The 9,983-nt window shown below is 35.9% G+C and overlaps 1 long non-coding RNA gene across 1 annotated transcript; it reads left to right on the plus strand.

Annotated features, from left to right (window-relative positions):
• The first annotated feature begins 5,566 nt into the window (after positions 1 to 5,566).
• On the plus strand, positions 5,567 to 9,698 carry LOC149088136 (uncharacterized). The gene is made up of 2 exons (XR_016194142.1): positions 5,567 to 6,393; positions 8,002 to 9,698. It is a non-coding gene; the product is annotated as an uncharacterized LOC149088136 (long non-coding RNA).
• Positions 9,699 to 9,983: the final 285 nt, after the last annotated feature.

A 9,983-nucleotide genomic window follows, 5' to 3' on the forward strand; every position in this document is an offset into this window, starting at 1 on the left:
ACCTCTCCAATTTACAATCTGTGTGTGACTTGTTTTGATAAACTAGTCCTCTAACCCTAAAAATGATGTATTAGTTACTAATACATCATTTTTTTAACATTTTATGAACAAATTACTCAAGTCTGTAAAAGTTCCCAAAAAATTAGCATTGACTGTATACCATCAGAAAGAATTATTTCAATTGTGTTGATATATGTTGATATAGTGCGTTTATACCTTCAATAGTTTGGAAAAGATCTTTTGGTGAGGATGACTGACATTGGTGTTTGTGGTAGTAATAGATTTGGTTGTTGAGAATGTTGTCGGATAAATATATTGCTAAACTTTGGTTGGCAAAAATGAATTCGATTGAGGAAATCGACAAATCGAGATTGATACCACTATATTGAGAACATTTTAAATTTAATTAAGTTGAATACAAATAAAATAAAATTATGCAAAATAAGCAATTGAACACAAACACATTTTGAATCTCAGATAGAAAAAATATAGTCAGACATTGGATATAATATCAATTAAATCCTATATTCTGGCCAATGTCAAAGCTCAGTCGTCAAGATCTTCACATATTTGAGACTTCGGCTAAATAACAGTGGCAGACCATTTTGTAAAGTGGTTAGACTTTGGACAGTGGCCAAAACGTGTAAAGAGAAAAAAAAAAAAAAAAAAACATTACAGCACAGACATTACAGTCAATGCATAAATGACTAAGGGTCAAAATACCACTTTAGGTTACATACTAACACTCTAAAATGAACATTTTTGTAAAATAACATAAAACTCCACATAAATACAGAAGGGTTTGACAAATCCCACATGCTAGATCACCATCGTGACTTGAAATTTGACATTGGTGTCTAGAATTTTTTACATGTGATTTAGTAAATAACAGCCTGAACACAACACAAACTTTTTAGAAATTTTGTCAGCTATTCTAAAAATATAGAAACAGTCCCAGAAAAGTGAAAAAAAAAATTAATTTAAACAGCTTTTCTTGAGAAAAGCAAGTTTGGCTCAGAGGAAATTCTTATTCTGCCTGAAATTTTTTGATTTGGCAAGCCTGGAATACAGAGATGACTATTTCGACATGAACTCAAAAGGTACAGACTGAACCTCGAATACCTATGCCCTCAAAAGCAGGATGTTTTGTATTGTTGTGCAAAAAGTTCTCGGCTAACTGGAAATGTTCTGTGGTAAAAATCCACATAATAGCATTTTCTAAACTTTTAATATTTTTCCAGATTGTTCCGCAGTAGCACTGATTGTTCTGCTATGTAGATCCTAGATTTTGGCATATTCTGCTTTGGGAACTCTGCACAATTTCAGCTTATTTAGCAAACTGGGCTTTCTTGTTATTAAATCAACCCACTTGGGAAATCATTTGCATTCTGCCCCCAGGGGTGATGTCAGCGCCAAAACCAGCTGGGGGTGGAAAGGCTTTTGCCTCGAATAGTAAAAATTGGCAAAATTTCAGAGGGAAACAATTATAAAAATTGACTTTTACATTAGAGAGAGACAAACAAGGAAAACATGATCTTGACAATAGCCTAAAAAAAGTCGTACTTATGGCTCTAGAGAATGTTATGATAAATTAAAGGTGTCAGGTCAACTGAGAAAATTGGTAATGGGTACCTATAAAATTTCTTATGTATGGTTACTGAAAACCCAAATTTTTTGGAATTTATATTGATATATCTACCAATGTGGGTCAAAATGTCCTCGATGCATACAAACAAACCTTACATAGATAAATTATAAGGCACCCTAGATAAATTAATCGAATCCTGCTATAACGAACTCCAAGAGACTAAAGAAACCCCTTTGTTACAAAGTAACTCCAGGTTTATGATTTTTTCTGTGCAAAGTTATCTATTTTCACATAAATTAATATATTTCCGGATACACCTATTCCCCCCCCCCCCCCCCCGGGAAAGCTTCGATATCTCTGAGATGGGAAGTGGGGTGCGTCCGGTCCTTCAATGTTCAAACTTATCTGGGGGATTAGAAAAGTGTTCGTTAAATGGTATTCCTTAAAATAGGATTCAACTGTATAAGGAATTTAACGTATCAAGATTGATGAACCACTATGCCACTCATAGCGAAATACTATCGTATTAACCAATCACTGTGTGCTAATGCCTCTTGTGTTACTAAGAATGTAAGGATTGTAATTATGTATCTTGGATACGTATTAAAAAATTGTTTCGGACCATTTTTTCTATAAAAAATACCTGGCTCGAAAAATTGTTTTTTTGACAATTTTTTTTGATTAGTCAAGCTGTTATGATCTAAATGCACTGGAATGAGCCCTACGACAAGGGGCACCAAAAAAAAAAAAAAAAAACCCATTCTCAAGGACACTGCATCAAGGAAATTAAGGTATGCCAACTTGGCGGATAAAAGTAATGGTGAATTCTCTATATACAGTATACCACTCTGATTAGAGAAAATTTTTTTTGATCACAAGACCTGATTTTATGCAATTTTCTAGATTTACCAGCAAAACAACAGGGACACTCAATAACGTTTAAAAACATGCTAGAAAAAATGGTTTCGGTGCTGTGATTTCCACAAGGACATCACAGCAGAGATGTGATGCCCATGTAATATAACCTATGTACTCAATTTTTTTATTGAGTTAAGCAAACCCATTTTTGAGACGACACCTACTGCAGATACAACTGATTCACCACAGAACAAAATATGCTAGCCTGGGTCGTGTCTGGTCTGACAGAGCAGAATATGCCAAAAACTGTGACGTATGTGGCAGAAAAATCGCAGGAAAAATTTAAAGAAAAGTGAAAACATTATTATAGGATTTTTTAACCTACTAAACGGAACTGCTAACGGATTGGAACATGCTGGAATGTGCGTGTCTGTGTTGTGAATTTAAATGGGAGGCTTTTTTCTGCGTAATGTTTATCATAGTGCCGCCATCTGCTACCTATTTTTACGAATTATAAATGAAATGTAATAATTTTAAAGACTTTAAAGTTGTAGGCCCGTTGTCGTCCATGGCGAGACTTTTAAAATGGGAGATCGGCTCACATTTGCACCTCAAAGTTAGGAACCACAGAAAACAAACTTTAGCCGATCACCACAATGGCAATGGTAGGATTCAAACCAGGGTCCTCGCGATGCAAGTCCGTCATTATAACCACCACAGCAGCATGGGATCTTTCATTGAAAAACATTTTCAATCAGCTGAGGATTGCTGCTGTTGTGATCAAGTGGTCAGTGACGGACTCACATCGCAAGGTCATGGGTCAAACCTCACTGGTGCCACAGTAGTGTTCGGCAGAAGTTGGTTTTCTGTGGTTCCTAGCCTCAAGGCGGGAATGCGAGCCCATCTCCCCTTTAAAAAGTTGCACCACTGAGCAACAGACCTACAAATGGTACAAATATTCAATCATTACATTTCACTTCTGAAATATAGATGGCACCACTGAAAAATCTGACAAAACTAGATACATACTCAGACGGTTAGGTACATACCAATACACTTCTGGTACAACTCAATTCATAGTAAATTGCCCAAGGCGATAGACCTGAATTGCGCTTGGTTTGAAAGAAATTCAGCTGAGGGCTTTTTTAAAAACATTGCTTTGGGACTGATTCGCAGGAAACATTATACAGCCATTGGATGAAGGAGCTGGTTGGGGAAAGGGGGGTGAAACATCAGAAGAAACACTGCCCGAGACCGGGATTACAGTGTAAAAGTTCAATAAAATCTCTCTTACAAAACTTGGAAAAAACCAAAAAGCTTATTATTACATTCACTTGAATGTACCCGATATGCTTATTGGTTATACACATTTTCCAAATTTTATAATAGAACTTTTATAGGTAACCCCGGCAACAGACTGTTTTATAATTTGGCCACTTTTTTTTCCTTGTATTAAAAACATTTTAGGAGGATTAAAACCTTACTTCTCTCAAGAAAACAAAAATCCCTCAGTAAAAAATTTTCAATAAAACCTCTCTTGCGAACACCAGTGGGACACGAAAAAATTCAAGTGACCCCGGCCCATCATTTAGGGTGGGAACAACAGCCTCCCAGTCTTTTAAAAATAGAATAGAAATAGACAAATAAGGCAAAATATATATATATTAAGGCCTATGTGAAGAAGGCCCCCCAGTGTCAAAAGTGGAATCAACTCATCTGTGTATATGAATTGACATCACTGTGCCCCTTTCCCCCCAGACTATCTCCACCAATGGCCTTGGATGACCGCTAATCAGGGGTTTGAAATAAAAATTAAATTTTATTGTACACGGATAAATTATTTTTTGGCCGCAAAAGAGGGGTGACCACACATGAGAGGAGTGTCCGCAAAGAGAGGTTTCGCTGTACAACAAACAAAAAAGGCATTTGAAAGAAACAGCAAATCGTTGCAGTCATAAATGTTCAAGAGGGACGATCATCTCATCACAACAAACACATCCAATTTGACATCCGGACTCGAACCACTGATCTTTGCAGACGGGCGAGACCATGCATACAGCACAAGGTCAATTGATACAGCTTCCCACGAATGAGACGAAGCGATATCTACAAATAATAGACAAAATATTAGAAATACATGATTGGCAATAATCACATAATACACATAACAAACGATTTAATGTAAAGTTTTCAATAACGGCATCAATCACACACAGACGCTTTATAAGCGTTCACGCGTTGCCATTTTAAAAAATGTATACATCACCATCAGCATATTTTGCATTTTTTTTAAAAATAATTTATGAGCATTTAACATATTTGATAGATAATCAACATGTTAAAATACAATTGATATTATTTGAAAATGTTGTTATTCATTAAACATTTATTACGGAAACATTAGAAAATTTTTTGACATGATATTTTTTATCAAAGACATTATTCATACCAGGCGGAAAGTCCTAAACGTGTTTACATAATTAAACCTTAACAGAAGGAGAGATTTGTTTATTCAATTCCTCTCCCGCCTTGTGAACACTCAAACATTATTTGAATTTTTTCCCCACATCCTAACCAGTATTATGGGCACGCAAAAAGGGAGGCTGATAATTCTCTTATAATAACCGTACAACTTGGAGCCGGGCCCGTTGACTGGAATCTTTGGTGGGCGCCCCCCAGGACAAGAATATTTCACGGGCATTATTGCAAATGTGTGAAAAATAGGAAAATACGTAATATGATTATTTATTTTATTTATGTGCTCCCCAGTGGGATCCATCCCGGAATCAACCTTATGTACAGAAAATTTTGTACATAAGTTTTTTCCTGACCCTTTTTCGCCCATGGGCCTCTCTTTGGACTGCATTTTCTTGTGCCTCATATATATTTTCTTAAACAGTGTTCTTCTCACGCAGGAGTGACACATTTTGTTTATTGAATTGATTTAAAGTAAATGTATACAAAGTAAAGTTTAAGTATATAAAAATTGTGGCTCCCACATCCTGGAATTTTTGGCAGCCCCCTAAGCCCTGCCATAGTGAATTAATAGTATGGAAAAAACAAAAACATTATATGGTAACTGTCGGACCCGGAGCCGCCCTTTCCCAACCTTTGTGGGGGGGGGGGGGGGTCATGGGTGGATTGAGACTTTCTTTCAAACCGAGCACAGCTCAGGTGAATTGAGACTGGATGACAATACTACTACTACTATTTAACCGAACATGCACCTCGTACACATTCCTCTACAGAATTTCTAACGAATCGGCACATGCTGGAGAGAGAAAGAAAGAGCATGTGTTTTTGAGAGTATCTTGGCCCTCACGTACTTATGTTGTCGAGTTGCGATTGTTTTGTGTTGGTGCTGCCATCTGTCTTTCATTTTCTGAAGTAAAGATGTAAATGCTTGAAATCTGCATACAGGTCGGCAATGGGGGGGATGCCCCGAATTCACCTTTTAACTTATTCTGTATTAAATGGTGCCAAAATGCCTGTTTGCCCTGGCTGACAAAGTATCTGGTTGTGGACCTGTCTGTATGCTGTTTGTTAGAAATTCTGCAGACGAATGTGTATGAGGTGTATGTACGGTTAAGTGGTAGTAAAAACACCCGTAATAGTGTTTTCTACACAGAAGAATTTTCTTTTCTCAAAATTTTTCCTGAGATTATTCTGAGATAAGCATAATAGATTTTGATGTAATCTGCTTTTGGTCCCTCAGAATATCCCACTACCAAAATAAAGAAGCATACAGACCCCCCCCCCCTCCTCTCAGTTGAGAACCACTGCTCTACTCTATGCTGCACTTAGCAAGAAGGAACGACTCTAAGACCCGGCCTTGAAGTCATCATCAAGATCAGCGTTATTAGAATTTCAATGAATGCTTGAACTTATAACATCAGAGAAATTATAAAGCTTTAAAAAAAGTGTCTATTTTGAAGTTATGCGAATATGTATGTGTTAATTTGTGAACGAACATGATTGATTTTGCTTCATTTAATAATTATGTATCTATTAAATGGATAAAATTTTTGTTTCATTCTTCTATCACTTTGAAATCAATTTCTAAACCTGTATTACAAAGATTAGTAATGTTTATTTCTATGTTTGAAAACATATACCATTATCAAGGAAACAGTTATTTTCCGGATATTATGCTGAGGTGAGCTCGGAAAGAAAAGTCATCACGTCTTCGCTGGGACTCGAACCCAGGCCTCTTGCATACCGGGCAAGAGGCCTGGGTTCGAGTCCCGGCGGAGACGTGATGACTTTTCTTTCCGAGCTCACCTCAGCATAATATCCGGAAAATAACTGTTTCCTTGATATCTCTGGCTGAGAAAGAAGCCATCTATATCTCTCTATATACCATTATACTCATGTATAAACTAACCCACCCCACTTATGGTTCTGAAAAAGTTTTTCTCCTCAGAAACTGAGCCCAATGTATAAGCTGCCCCTCCCCGATATAGGAACAAGTTTTTTTTTACAGTGGCTTATACATGAGTATATTTGATAATCAAAAATGTTGACATTTGTGATAGTTTTCTTAATATTGTTTGTAACACGAAATACTATGATGGTTATACACATGATACACAAGATGAGTTGTAAATAATATTTGATGTGATGTCAATTTTTCATATCCATTAAGTCCAGATTCTTTGTTAAGTGGCCAGTGTCTGACATCTGGCCAATGTGCAAAGAGGCAACCACTTTGCACAGTATTGAAACCTCAGAGTTTAGCTGTAACAATATTTATGAATTAAAGAATCAGTTGTAACATTGAATTGGATTGATGAATGATAATATGAATTAAAGAATTAAATTGACATACTGCAAAACTTCATACAGTCGATGCTTGATATAACAACCCCCTTCGTCTCATCCAAAACAAACATAATACAGGGAGGGTCATTGTATCGATAGTAAAACATATATAATAGTTGTTTTATGAAAACATTTGGGTCTTATTCTACCAGTCGTTGTAATGGAATAGCTATAACAAGCATCGACTGTAGTTTAATCCAGGACTTGACAAATCAAAAAATAAAACTTTCAGTGCCAGCCAAATTTCTCAGGAGCCAAAAATAATTTTATCACAAGAAAAACCTTCATAAATTAGGTTTTTTTTCTTCTTACTTCTCCAGGACTCAATCATATACAGAAAATTTTAGGCACAGATACCATTTTTATAGTTGCAGTGGTGATTTACCCCCTGGAATTTGTCAAGCCCTGTTTGGTACTTTTCCATCATATAACTATCCCACAAGCTTATAACATAGAATTTGTGCATTTTGGCTAGTTTCTTTTTGTTCATTGTTTTTTTCCATACCAGAAAATATTTAACACTAAAAAAGAGCCATAAAATTGGCCAGGCAAAAAAGCTGCCAAATGGTATGGTTATAATAAAAGAGTACCCTCTAGTTTAATCAGCGTATATCAGTGCATTGCATATAATATTAATTGAAAACTGTATTCAAATTGAGAGAGATGAGTTATATGCTTATGTGTGAAAATGTTTATCTGCTCAAAAGTAAATAGTGTTTTTTTCTCTTTTACAGATTCATGTTGGGCATAGAGCAGGATGCTTGAATTTGAGTGAAACCTGTTCTAAACACACTCAAAGTTTCTGATTGTAACGCTTAATTTAAAACAGATTTCAAAACTATCAACCAATGGCAAAGCATTTATGGATTGACTAAATAAATTTACATTTATACTCAAGTTTTATTTCATAATTGTTCATTTATATTTACAGATTCTGAGGATTTCGATGTCAGTGTATTTTCGCTGTTCGGATCATCCATTTCGAAAAACAAGCATAAAAGATTCCGAGGAGAAGGGCCAGGTAAAAAATATTCTTGCGAATTCTGCAGCTATTCGACAGATTTCAAGGGAGACTTTGGAAGACACATGCTTATACACACTGGTGAGAAACCACATATTTGCAACATCTGCAAAAGAGGTTTTGCTCTAAAAGGAAATCTACATATGCATATGACTGTGCATAGAAAAAAGAAACTGTAAATGTAATTTATAAAAAAAACTATAAAATGTAAAGCTTTTATACAACATAGATGAGGTTTTTTTCGCACCATGGTTGGTCAAATGGAAAGGTGGTCTTTAACTCTAAACCCTCTCACCGTCATTGATGAGATATCTTGCCTCTTTAAAAGCCTTTTATCTTAACAATGACAAGCCCAGATATTTTGTAAAGCTGATTTCTCAATGGAATACACTTTCCTGTCTTTCTTACACTGGACCTCCTGAAAATCAGAAAAGAAGCCTACCTCATAGAAAAAAGACAACATTTTTACAGAGGGTTTAGCCATTCCGCTGCCAGTCAAAGGGCTAACGAGTTTGAAAGCATTGAGCTCAATGAGCATTTTTTAGAGTCCCTTGAGCTAATTTATGTATACAAATTCATAAATAAATTAGCTCATGTCATTTGATATATAAAAGTTCTTCAATAAACTGGGGAGCTCTTGGATGTCAATGGTTTGCCTGTTAGGACTCCACTCGCTCCTAAAAAAATATAGTGGATCCTGCCTACAACATTCCCTCTAAGAAGATTTCCTGCTTACTATGACTCATTTTCGTAGTCTCATCTTTCACTGACACTTATCGAGATTTCTCATTAACAGAATTTTCCTGCTTACAGTGTTTTTTCATGAGGACTTTTTGAAAAATGTTTTGTGTGGGATCCACTGTATGCATAACAATTGAAAGAAACTGCCTTGAGATCCCATTGTTTTTCAAGCTGGCATGTATCATTCTTGAAGAAAGGCTCAGAGAGCCTCTCGAACTATGAGAGCAACCAGTCCTTCATGATATCTCTTTTGTGTCTCAGGGTAACCTCTGTCCATTCAAGTTTCTGGACCAGACCAAGCTGGAGAAAGTCATGTCAGGTTCAGATTGTAGGGTGGAGATTTTAGTGAAATTGGGGGAAAAGATTGGCCATTCACTGTGACAAACTTGGGCAGGCATTCAACAATCTTCTCAACATTCCAGGATATTTGTTTGTTATGGCATGATGGAGACATTGTGATGTGTCACAGTTGTTGTCAGAGGCTTCTCTATGTTCAAGGCATTGGTTCTTGTAGTTGACGAGAAGCTGATGAGAGAACTTGATGGCTAGTCTACTATACAGTTTTTTATCAAGGATTTCTCTATTTGAATGTATTACGTCATACTCATGTAACATTGCTCACACTGTACCTGGCTTTTGCATAATATGCGAAATATATACTTTTTTGCAGCCTTTGTCACCTTTTCATTTCGACCACACTCGATAGTTTCATCTGCTACAGTAGTTAGTATTAATTTGTTCCTAGAAATAACTTGTGTCATGAAAATCTCATACATAATAAATTTAATATTCTTACACAAAGTGTGATTGAGATCCTGTTAACTTGTTCTATATTCCCACAATATTATTCATTTATACAAAAATCAAGTAGCACAATTACAATACACTGTATTCTTTATCAAATAAAAAATAAATTTGTTTATACAAACAAATGTAGTTTAACAGTAACTATTA

The sequence above is a fragment of the Pholcus phalangioides genome, unplaced genomic scaffold, assembly GCF_987345545.1.
Source record: "Pholcus phalangioides strain wild (caught in Gottingen) unplaced genomic scaffold, Ppha-v1.0 ptg000003l_1, whole genome shotgun sequence".
NCBI classification, from domain to species: Eukaryota; Metazoa; Arthropoda; class Arachnida; order Araneae; family Pholcidae; genus Pholcus; species Pholcus phalangioides.